This window comes from Vicugna pacos, chromosome 3 (genome assembly GCF_048564905.1).
Source record: "Vicugna pacos chromosome 3, VicPac4, whole genome shotgun sequence".
Classification (NCBI taxonomy): Eukaryota; Metazoa; Chordata; class Mammalia; order Artiodactyla; family Camelidae; genus Vicugna; species Vicugna pacos.
The window spans coordinates 113769663-113779609 of record NC_132989.1 but is presented as its reverse complement, the minus strand read 5'-3'; the positions used below and the strand labels follow the sequence as shown (position 1 = coordinate 113779609).

The following is a 9947-nucleotide window of genomic DNA, read 5'->3' as shown; positions in this document are numbered from 1 at the left end:
GATCACATATTTGAGACTCAATCTTCTCACACAAATAGTTAAGCTTAATTCCTGGGTCTCATGGAACTCATACAGAGCATCTAAAATACATGGTAGGTAGGAGTTAACTCTCTTTGGGCAATATTAAAGGGACATAATGAACGACAATTAACTGTAACTAATGCTTGATTGATAAATTGAGGCGATAAACAGGGATAAGGCAAGAACATAGCCCAGAAGTCCATGCCAACAGGAACCTAAAATTATTGACAAAATAGAAAACTTTAAATATTTTTAATCAATACTGACTTAAGCATATGAATAAATGTTTGACTAATGCATCTTACCACTTATAATTCAGTTTCAAACTGCCATGAGATGTCATAAGACCATCCGAGAGGAAATTGGGGGAAGAAAGCCTAGATCACAAAAAAAAATCATCACTTTTATGGCATTTGTACTGGAATTATTTCTAGAATAATGCGGTTTCACAGCTATAATTCAAACTAAGTTTTAGTCTATTGGTTTAACTGCAGCATATCTAAAATTTAGAAGTTTTTATAGCCCTCAATCCCCCATAATGGTGGTTAAAACCTTAGAGAAAATTCAATTATAGTAGAAGAAAGTTTTGTTCTTTTTTTTTTCTTCTTAAAAATGGACTTCCTTTGGAGACCTGCTAAATATATAGCAGTTCCAAATTTTCCAACCCAATGTGTATAAAAATGGAGTGGATTACTAATCCAGAAATGCTGTAGAGGGACACAAAGATTATTAAATGTGGCATAGGAACATTAAAAGAGAATTTAATTCTCTAAGAGAGTGATTCTTGCTCAGGTAAAATCTATCTGGCTAAGGTTTAAATATATCGCATAACAAAATAATTGCACAAATTTCTTTAAGTACACATGGCATCAGAAAGAATCCAGAAAGAGCCCAGTGATGCTGAGGGCTACAGGTCTCACCTTTTACCTTAAAGAAACTAGAAAAGGAAGAGGCGCTAAGCCTGCAGGATGCTGGCACATCATCCACCAAGGACAGCTCCGCACCCGGCAGCGGGCTGCTCAGTGGTTTGGTGCCTTCTTGTCTTCCGCTCCACACCCACCTACTTAACTAGGGCTATCCTTCAAGCTATAACTTTCTCTTGGAGAGGAGCAGAGTAAGAAAAGCTGGGAGGTGAGGTGAGGGGTGGAGTTCTGATTCCTCAGAAGGGATCACACAATTATTTAGAGATGAAGTTTAGAAATTATTTCATCCAAATCATTCGGTTTGGTTAAAGAAAATGAGGTCCAAAGAAATCAAGTGGCTTGCCCAAGATTAGAAAGGTAAGTCACAGTGGAGCCACCAAGAACCCAGCCTCCAGACTCCGAGTCTCTGGCAGCTTCTCCTGCACCAGAGCCCCGCACACCCTTCTCCCCTGGGATGGGCATCCTCTCATCACGACCTTCTCCTCCAGGCAGTTAAATGTCTTTGGCTGGCTGAACTGACAGGAGTCACAAAAGGACCCGGTCATGATATCTGAAGGTTATGACAATGAGCTCTCAGGCTGGATTTGCACTGAGCTGTGGCATAAATCTTATCTGTAGGATTCCACTGAAAGCAAGTTCAAGTGTGTCACATTTACGAAACTATAGTTTTGTCGTTCCTACAGTGGGACAGCAATAATTGGATGATTTTTCAAAACCAAATATTTAAGGAAGAGTATAGCAAATATGAAGTATACAACAGATTTGTTTACCCCATTAACAAAGCCAACTTTCCCTTTTGGAGTTGGGATTTCTGGGGTGGGGGTGGGGAATTGCACATTTATGCATACTAGCAGTGTGCCAAGAGCCTTGACTTATTTCAAAACCATGAAGATTCCATTACTCTAAGCAAATTTTAGAGATTTTCTTTAAGAGAATCATTTGCTTGCAGTTCTACTGAGTGATGCTTTACCTCCTTTGTGTGTGTGTGTGTGTGTTTCAGTCTCACCCCCATGATTTATTTTTATTAGCTTAGTTTCATATGTATTCAAAGAGACTTGCCAAGTAAGTCAAATCTATTTTTATTTTTAAAGATGATATATTTTTCAGAATTAAATAATGTAAATTTAAATGAATTTTTAAAATGTACACTAGAAATTGTATTAACTGTTTAAAGGGGAGAGTAATTATAACAGGAATTTGTTTGCGTTCTATTTAAACCATGTATGTGAAACGAACTATATCCCACCAACCAGCACCCGCAGAACGCTATGGGGTGGAGCAGGAGGGAAGAGCTACCTGCGGTCCGTGAGATTTCTCCTGGTTTTCTCATGATCCCCAAGTAGTGCCAGTTTCCTTTCAAATTCTGAGAACTGCCTGGTGACCAGGTGTGATCTTGGCTGCCACCAGAAGCCATCTGGCTGTCATTCCCATTGTGTTCACTCATAACCACAGAAGAGGGACCATGCTTTCTTCAACCCCAAACAGCATTCTTTCTCCTTAGAAAATGTTGTCCATGACAGCTCGGTACCTCAGCCCCTCCTACTTTTATATCCTTGGTTAACACTGATTCCTAGTTACTGGGATCAGGGAACAGAGGAGTTAACTTTATCAAATTACTAGTTTAAAAAAATGTGTGGGAATCTGAATCAACCTAGGAGGATAGAATTGCGTAAAGACGATATTAGGCATCTGACTTGGTCTTCTGTGTTTGACTCCTAATCAGAGAAGGCTAAAATTCTTCTGCTGGACACAGCGCATGGTGAACTCAAGCTACATGTTTCTATCAAGCACCTTCTGAGTGCTATAACTTCTCCGAAGGCCTGACCTAAAATGATTAAGAAGAGCACATGTCATCCTCAAGGCAGCATCGATGTCTGCTAAATATCTGTTCAGAAGATTTCCAAAATATTCTGGGTAGAATCTGTCCCTTTCATGACGAAAGCCTGTCACTTTAGGAGCCTTTTCTAGTAAAAACGCTTCCTCATTCTTAAGCGGCTGCCACCGCCCCAGGCCTTTCTCTCATCTTCCCTGTCGGAGGATTTAGGAGGAGACAACCACTTCTACGTCCTTGAGGGAAACAGTTCTGAGAATGAGTTGACTGGGACAGGTTGTAATTCCCTACCATTGCTAAAGAGTTGCTAAGCAAATATTACAAAGCCAACAGAAAGGGGGAAACATCCATTTCACTTCCAACAAGGAAAACAAAAAGTCAGCTCCTTGGATACGAGAAATAAAGGGAAGAGGGCGAGTTATCATCTCCATGTTTGTTTTCTAAATAGAGTCCGAGCCTTGTTTGCCTTTTTTGGCCTGGTTCAGTTTTGCTTTTGCTTCAGATGAGAAAAAAATGGGAGATCTGGTCAAGAAGAAAGGCATGGAACTCACCAGTCCTGCTCTCCTCCTGACAACCCTCCCAGCAGCTGCAGAGGCTTAAGACATCCTTAAGGGTGGGCAGGGAGCCGTGGTGGCCTGAACCTCACACAAAACCAGAGCAGAGAAGCCCCTCTGGTTTCATAGTGAGGAAAAGGAGCTCAGAGCTCTCTCTGAACAGTAGTACAAGATGAAAGGGCTCTGACAGGACACTGAGATCCTTCATGTCCTGGGAAAGACCCAGAGAAGTACGAGATCTGGCCTCTAACTGGAGGAATCTATCATTTCCTCTAGAACACAAAGTTATTCCCCCAAGGAAAGCAAGGCAAAGACAAAGGCAGAATATACCCAGTTTGCCATGAGTGGCTCTGGGCGCAAGTAGTGTAAGACGCCTGTCTCCCTCGTGTCCTTCGCTGCAATTCAGGTTTCCTAAGTTTTTATCCCCATCTTGACCCACTGGACTCTTGATTTGTGTATTTAACTGCTTATTTGACGTTTCTACTTGTATATCAATAGAAATATCAAACTTTTCTCCCTGGACCAATTCCCCTCAACCCAGTCCTCCCAGTCTTAGCAGTGATCCTTTCCTTTACCTCGTATCTCAGGTCAAAAGCCTGAGAATCATCTCTGATGTCTTCATTTTTCTCTCATGCCCCACCTCCAGTCCATCAGACGCTCCTGGGCCTGTAACAGAGGAAGAGCAGAACTAACACTATGTTGGAACTGCCTCCCTCATTCTTTAGCTTAAATACTCTTATCACTCTAGCCTGGCACAGAAAGAGTTAAATATTAGAGAAATGTTGCTTGTGCCCAAATAGCTCATTAAGTTCCTTGAAGAAAGTTTCCATCCCATGGTCCCAAGCTAGTTATGGCTAGTACTTGGTATAGATAAGTTTGTTTTCAGCCCAGAAACCTTGTTAATAGGCAGAAATAAGAATGGTAGAGTAAAAATAACTGCTAACAATATGAAGTTTTTGCAGGAGTTTTGTGATCCGGCACCATGTGAGAAAGCAGAAGAACAAAGAATAGTTATTCGCCCCCTGAAGGCCAGGTGACTCCGAGAAGTCTGCACTCAGCTTTGTCCTTCAATCTTGAATCTTACTGCCTCCCCTTTCCCTTAACATAAAAGAAGTCTCAGTTTTATTCCACGTTAAGATGGTTCTTTAGGACATGAGTCTGCCATCTTTTTGGTTTGCTGGCTTTGCAAATAAAGTGGCTATTCCTTGCCCCAACCACTCATCTTTAGATTTATCGGCTAGTCGTGTGGCAAGCAGTATGAACTTGGCACATTGACATCTCTACCTCCAAAGCTTAACCTGAATCCATCCATCTCTTGCCATGGACACATCACCACCATCTCTGGCCTTCATGACTGCAATGGTCTCCTTTGCTCATTTCAGTCCCTCTATGGTCCATAATGCAGCCAGAGATTATTTCCCATCCCCTCTCGGGGCCTTTGTAGGAATATTTCCCAGCCAAGAATGCACTTCTCCCAGACCTGCTCCTGATGGCACTAACTCTCATCCTTCAGTGGCCCTCAACTCACAGTGGTCCATCCTGATCTCCTGATCTCAGTCATTCTCTGTCCCTCCACCCAGTTTTAAAAATTGAAGAATTTTATTACAAATGGCTATGTCATTGTTTGTTTATGCATTGAACCTGGCTTCCCCTTAATGATTAAGCTCTAGAGAGGAGAGACTGGGTCCTTTTTTAAAATTTTTTTCATTGTAGTATATTTGATGTACAAAATTATCTAAGTTACAGGTGAACGATATAGTGGCTCACAATTTTTAAAGGTTATATTCCATTTGTAGTTATTATAAAACACTGGCCATATTCCCCATGTTGTACAATACATCCTAGTAGCTAATTTTATACATTATAGTTTGTACCCATTAATCTCCTACCCCTATATTGCTCCTTCCCTCTTCCTTCTCCCTGCTGGTAACCACCAGTTTGTTCTGTATATCTGTGAGTCTGCTTCTTTTTTGTTATATTCACTAGTTCATTGTATTTTTTTGGATTCCACATATAAGTGACATCACACAGTATTTGTCTTTCTCTGTCTGACTTATCTCACTTAGCATAATACCCTCCAAGTACATCATGTTGCAGCAAATGACAAAATTGCATTTTTTACAGCTGAGTAATATTCCACTGTGTGTGTATGTACAGCACATCTTCATCCATTTATCTGTAGATGGACACTTAGATTGCTTCCATATTTGGCAATTGTAAATAATGCTATTAACATTGGGGGTGCATGTATCTTTTCAAATTAGTGTTTTTGGGTTTTTTTTCAGACATACCCATGAGTGGAATTGCTAAGTCATATGGTATCTGTTTTTAGTTTTGGGTTTTTTTTTTTAACTTTTTTTAACTGAGTTATAGTCATTTTACAATGTTGTGTCAAATTCCAGTGTAGAGCACAATTTTTCAGTTATACGTGAACATACACATATTCATTGTCACATTTTTTTCACTGTGTTTTTAGCTTTTTGAGGAACCTCCATACTGTTTTCCACAGTGACTGCACCAATTTACATTCCCAACAACAGTGTACAAGGGTTCCCTTTTCTCCGCATTCACACCATTATTTGTTATTTGTGGTCTTTTTGATGATGCCCATTCTGACAGGGTGTGAGGTGCTATCTCAGTGTAGTTTTGATGTGCACTTCCCTGATGATTAGCAATGTTGAGCATCTTTTCATGTGCCCATTGGCCATCTGCATTTCCTCTTTGGAAAAATGTCTACTTAGTTCTTCAGCTCATTTCTTAATTGGGTTGTGTGATTTTTTGATGTTGAGTTGTATGAGCTGTTTATATATGTTGGATATTAACCCCTTATCAGTTATATCATTTGCAAATATCTTCTCCCATTCAAGTAGGTTGTCTTGTTTTGTCAGTGGTTTCCTTTGTCATGCAAAAGCTTTTAAATTTAATTAGGTCCCATTTTTTTATTTTTGTTTTTATTTTCTTTGCTTTATGAGACAGATCCAAAAAAAATACTGCTACAATTTATGGCAAATAGTGATCTGCCTATGTTTTCTTCAAAGAGTTTTATGGTTTGGGGTCTTACATTCAGATCTTTAACCTGTTTTGAGTTTATTTTTGTTTATGATGTTAGAGAATGTTCTAATTTCATTTTTTATATGTAGCTGTCCAGTTTTTGAAGCACCACTTATCACACAGACTGTCTTTTCTCCATTGTATACTCTTGCCTCCTTTATTGTAGATTAATTGATCGTGAGTGTATGGGCTTCTTTCTGGGCTGGGTCCTTCTAGTTTGTTGCTGTGTATCCAGGAAACAGAATAATGCCTGGCACACAGTAAGGACTTAATAAATGATGACTGAATAAGTAAGCGGACAATGTATCCTTCAGTCCTCTACATTGAAGCCAATCAACACAGCAACAGGAAAGAAATGAAAACCCCCAAAGATGTTTGTAGGGAAGGCTGTTCTTGACACCTCACAGGTTCATGTCTGATGAGGGAGCAGACGTGAACTTGGATGAGCTGTCCTGCAACAGGTGATCTGTTCTGGAATCCTCAGCCCATCCCATAGTCTCCACCCTTGAACTGACACCTCTGATCTCCTTCAGGGGGCTTCAGGGAAAGTCACGTGATATCACCACAAATATCACCATTTCTATAGCCTTGATGAAAACAGTTCTGAGAATTCATTGACTGGGATTTTAAGGTTTTAAGAAAGGAAAGCTTCTTAGAGAAGTCTGAATGTTAGCTGGGCCTCAAAATGTGGCCAAGAAAATGACCTCACTTAACGTAGATCAGTCTTTCTCAACTGTTTTTTTCATCATCATCCCTCCCACCCAAGGAGTCTTTTTAGACTTTTCCTAATCACCCCTTCTCATGAAATTTTAATGGCACCAGTATACTGTATGTCTATGCACCATGACACTTTAGAGGCCCACAAATCATTATAACATCTAAAATTTGTTCACCAACCCTCCTCCCCTCCAAGAACCAATTTTTGCCTCCTTGGGGTAAATATCACTCTGTAGAGAATGAATGTCATATGCGTTTCTCTTGTGTAAATAACGATGTTCCTCTGCTATCCTATTGTTGGTAGACAAATTTCTCCTTTAAGAAAGACCTTTTCCAGTGTGGGTTACTTAAGAAAATGTTTAGATCCTCTTGGGGGAAATAATTGAACCCCTCAAAAAATGAGCCTTGTGTTGGCAAGATATACTTCATCTCTCCTATGGTTTTGCTCTTTGGCTCTAGACGTTAAGGAGTCCAGATGTCTTAGCAGGGTGAGAGGTGGCCCCTGAATCATGGACATTGGGAAGGCCAGCTTTCTTAGCACAGACATTGCCCTGAGATTAGAAACAATCCTTGGTGAGGTAGATTACTTTTTCATGTTACTCTGTGTTTATACACATTTGCTACGTCTGTGAATTCACCAGTCAGCAGGAGTAGGAAAGAGAGGTAAGGAAGTAAGATGGAAGAGAGGACACGCCATAGCACATTCAGTAGGACCAAGGAGGACCATGGACACCTTTTCCTGAAGATACAAAGACAGCTTCATAAAAGAGATGAAAACCAAACACGGCCTATGTCTTAGTTTTGCTCATAGCCTTGACCTAAACTGAATGAAACTGGCCTGCCTCCTTCCTCTCTTCACTCATTCTTTCAACAAATATTTGAGTGTCACGTATTTGTGAATACTATAAAAATGCAAAGGTCAAGATCGATCGACTTTTTCCCCCAAAGAGCCTACATACAGCCCACTGGGAAATCACACAAGTGATTCAATTAGTGGAGTGACTGAGACATTCCCCAGGGTATTTGTTCCAGGCTCCACCTTGTGACCCACTGAGGATATTCACCGTTTGCTGTTCTTCAAGGACAAACTCACCCTTCAGGAACGTAATCTCACTTGCACTTCCAAATTCACTGTTTTCATAATCAAGTGGCATAATGTCAAGCTGCTCCTTAAATTAAGGTCTCTTCTCTCATTTCCCTCTCCCCACAAAATCAGTGATCACAATCAGAGAAATAATTACTTTTGTTCAGCAAGATCTGCTGTTAATTAACCTATGTTTGTTCCTCATTGAAAACACCTCTACCAAGAAGACATCGAATGAGTCCTTTCTGCTCTGGTACCTGGAAGAATAGACAGGCAACAGCCAATGGCCTGATGGCCCCACAGCTGCTTCATTCTCAAGACCTTAAACCTCAAGGGAATCATGTCTGCACGTGGGATCCCAGGAACCAGGGCTTGCTCCAGACAGCTTCTGAGCACACGGCAATGTCCATGTCCAACTGCGGGAGGTTGGCCTTGAAAGATGGAAGGGCTTCTGTGGGAAGGACTGAGGCTTTTCTCCTGGCTCATTCTTAAAGGGATTATGTCAGCTTCCTAAGGTGTTGTACTGACGTTCTTCTGATTTGTTGACCTTTTCACATCATTAGGACCAACCTGCGTCAGTAGATCTCCCTGGCCACCAGCCAGCTCTCACAGCCACTGTGCAGCAGTCTGCTGAATCTGCTTATTCTGTTTAGAAGGTGCAGAGGCCAATATGGAGGCCAGCCTGTTGAATGATTCCTTTTGAAATCCAATTCTGAAAGTGCATTTCTCATCCTACATTGAGCTTACCTCCTGAGCGTGGCTACAGTCAGTTGCTCCTGCCAGCAGGAGACCGGAGTCCTAACAACTTATGCTGGAGCTCTCACTTCTTAGCCCCCTTTAAATGGCCATCACCACATCACAGTCCTCTCTTGAGGAATTCTTTCAAAAATCCTTATCTTATCAGTGGCAGAGCAGAAGCCTGTAACATAGGGAGACTTTGGGCTGCAAGCATGTTTCAACAGTATGGTTCTCAAGTTTGAGATCCCTGTGTTTTCATCTTCTAGGCCACCATGGGGGGAGATTACCTTGAAGACTAACCATGAACTATCCTGTATCTTCAGCTGATCTAACAGTTTATCAAGCTGGCCTCCAATCTTGAAGAGCAAATTCATCTCCCAGCATGAAGCAAAGATTTCTTTTGAATATTATGAATTCTTACCTTGGGCTTCCCAGTGAGCTGCTACGTTTCAGAAGAGCTTGAGAACTTTGAGGCTGCTCCACGCCTTCAAAGCCCTTCTGATGCTTTTCTCCGCTGCAATAACAAGTAGGCCACCCCTGTGGTAGAGAAAACGACTAATTAAAAAAATACCTTGCATTGGTCTTTTAGGAAAGTTCCAGAATTCCACCAGACCCTCAAATTGCATCAGTTCAAACAAAAAAAAATGTATCACTCCATAAACAAATCACGTCACAAAAACATGATACAGATTGACTGCTTTTCTCTGATAAATTTCCCCATCGTCTTCTATTTCCCAAAAATGAGCAAAAAGCCTCCATTGCGTTCCTTCCCTTGCTTCATGTAATTTGAGCTCAAACTTAAATGCAGTGGTTTCTTTAAAAACTGTTGCAGCCAGAGACTTTGATAGCCAGTTTCTAGCTACAAACTCAAGCTTATCTATGAATGTAAGTTTTAAAATAATATTGAAATAGAACTTTAAAACTGAGATTCTAATTTTTTTAAGAAAGACTTATAAGTAAGGAAATAAAAAAGGAAATAAAGTTTGGTATATGAAGGTGAGTAGGCTGTTTCATAAAAGTCATGCCTC

The 9947-nt window shown here is 40.7% G+C and overlaps 1 long non-coding RNA gene across 1 annotated transcript; it reads right to left on the bottom strand.

The window, feature by feature from the left end:
* Positions 1 to 265: 265 nt before the first annotated feature.
* On the bottom strand, positions 266 to 9457 carry LOC140690004 (uncharacterized). The gene is made up of 3 exons (XR_012065183.1): positions 9341 to 9457; positions 3905 to 3995; positions 266 to 398 (listed from the first exon to the last, which is right to left on the bottom strand). It is a non-coding gene; the product is annotated as an uncharacterized lncRNA (long non-coding RNA).
* Positions 9458 to 9947: the final 490 nt, after the last annotated feature.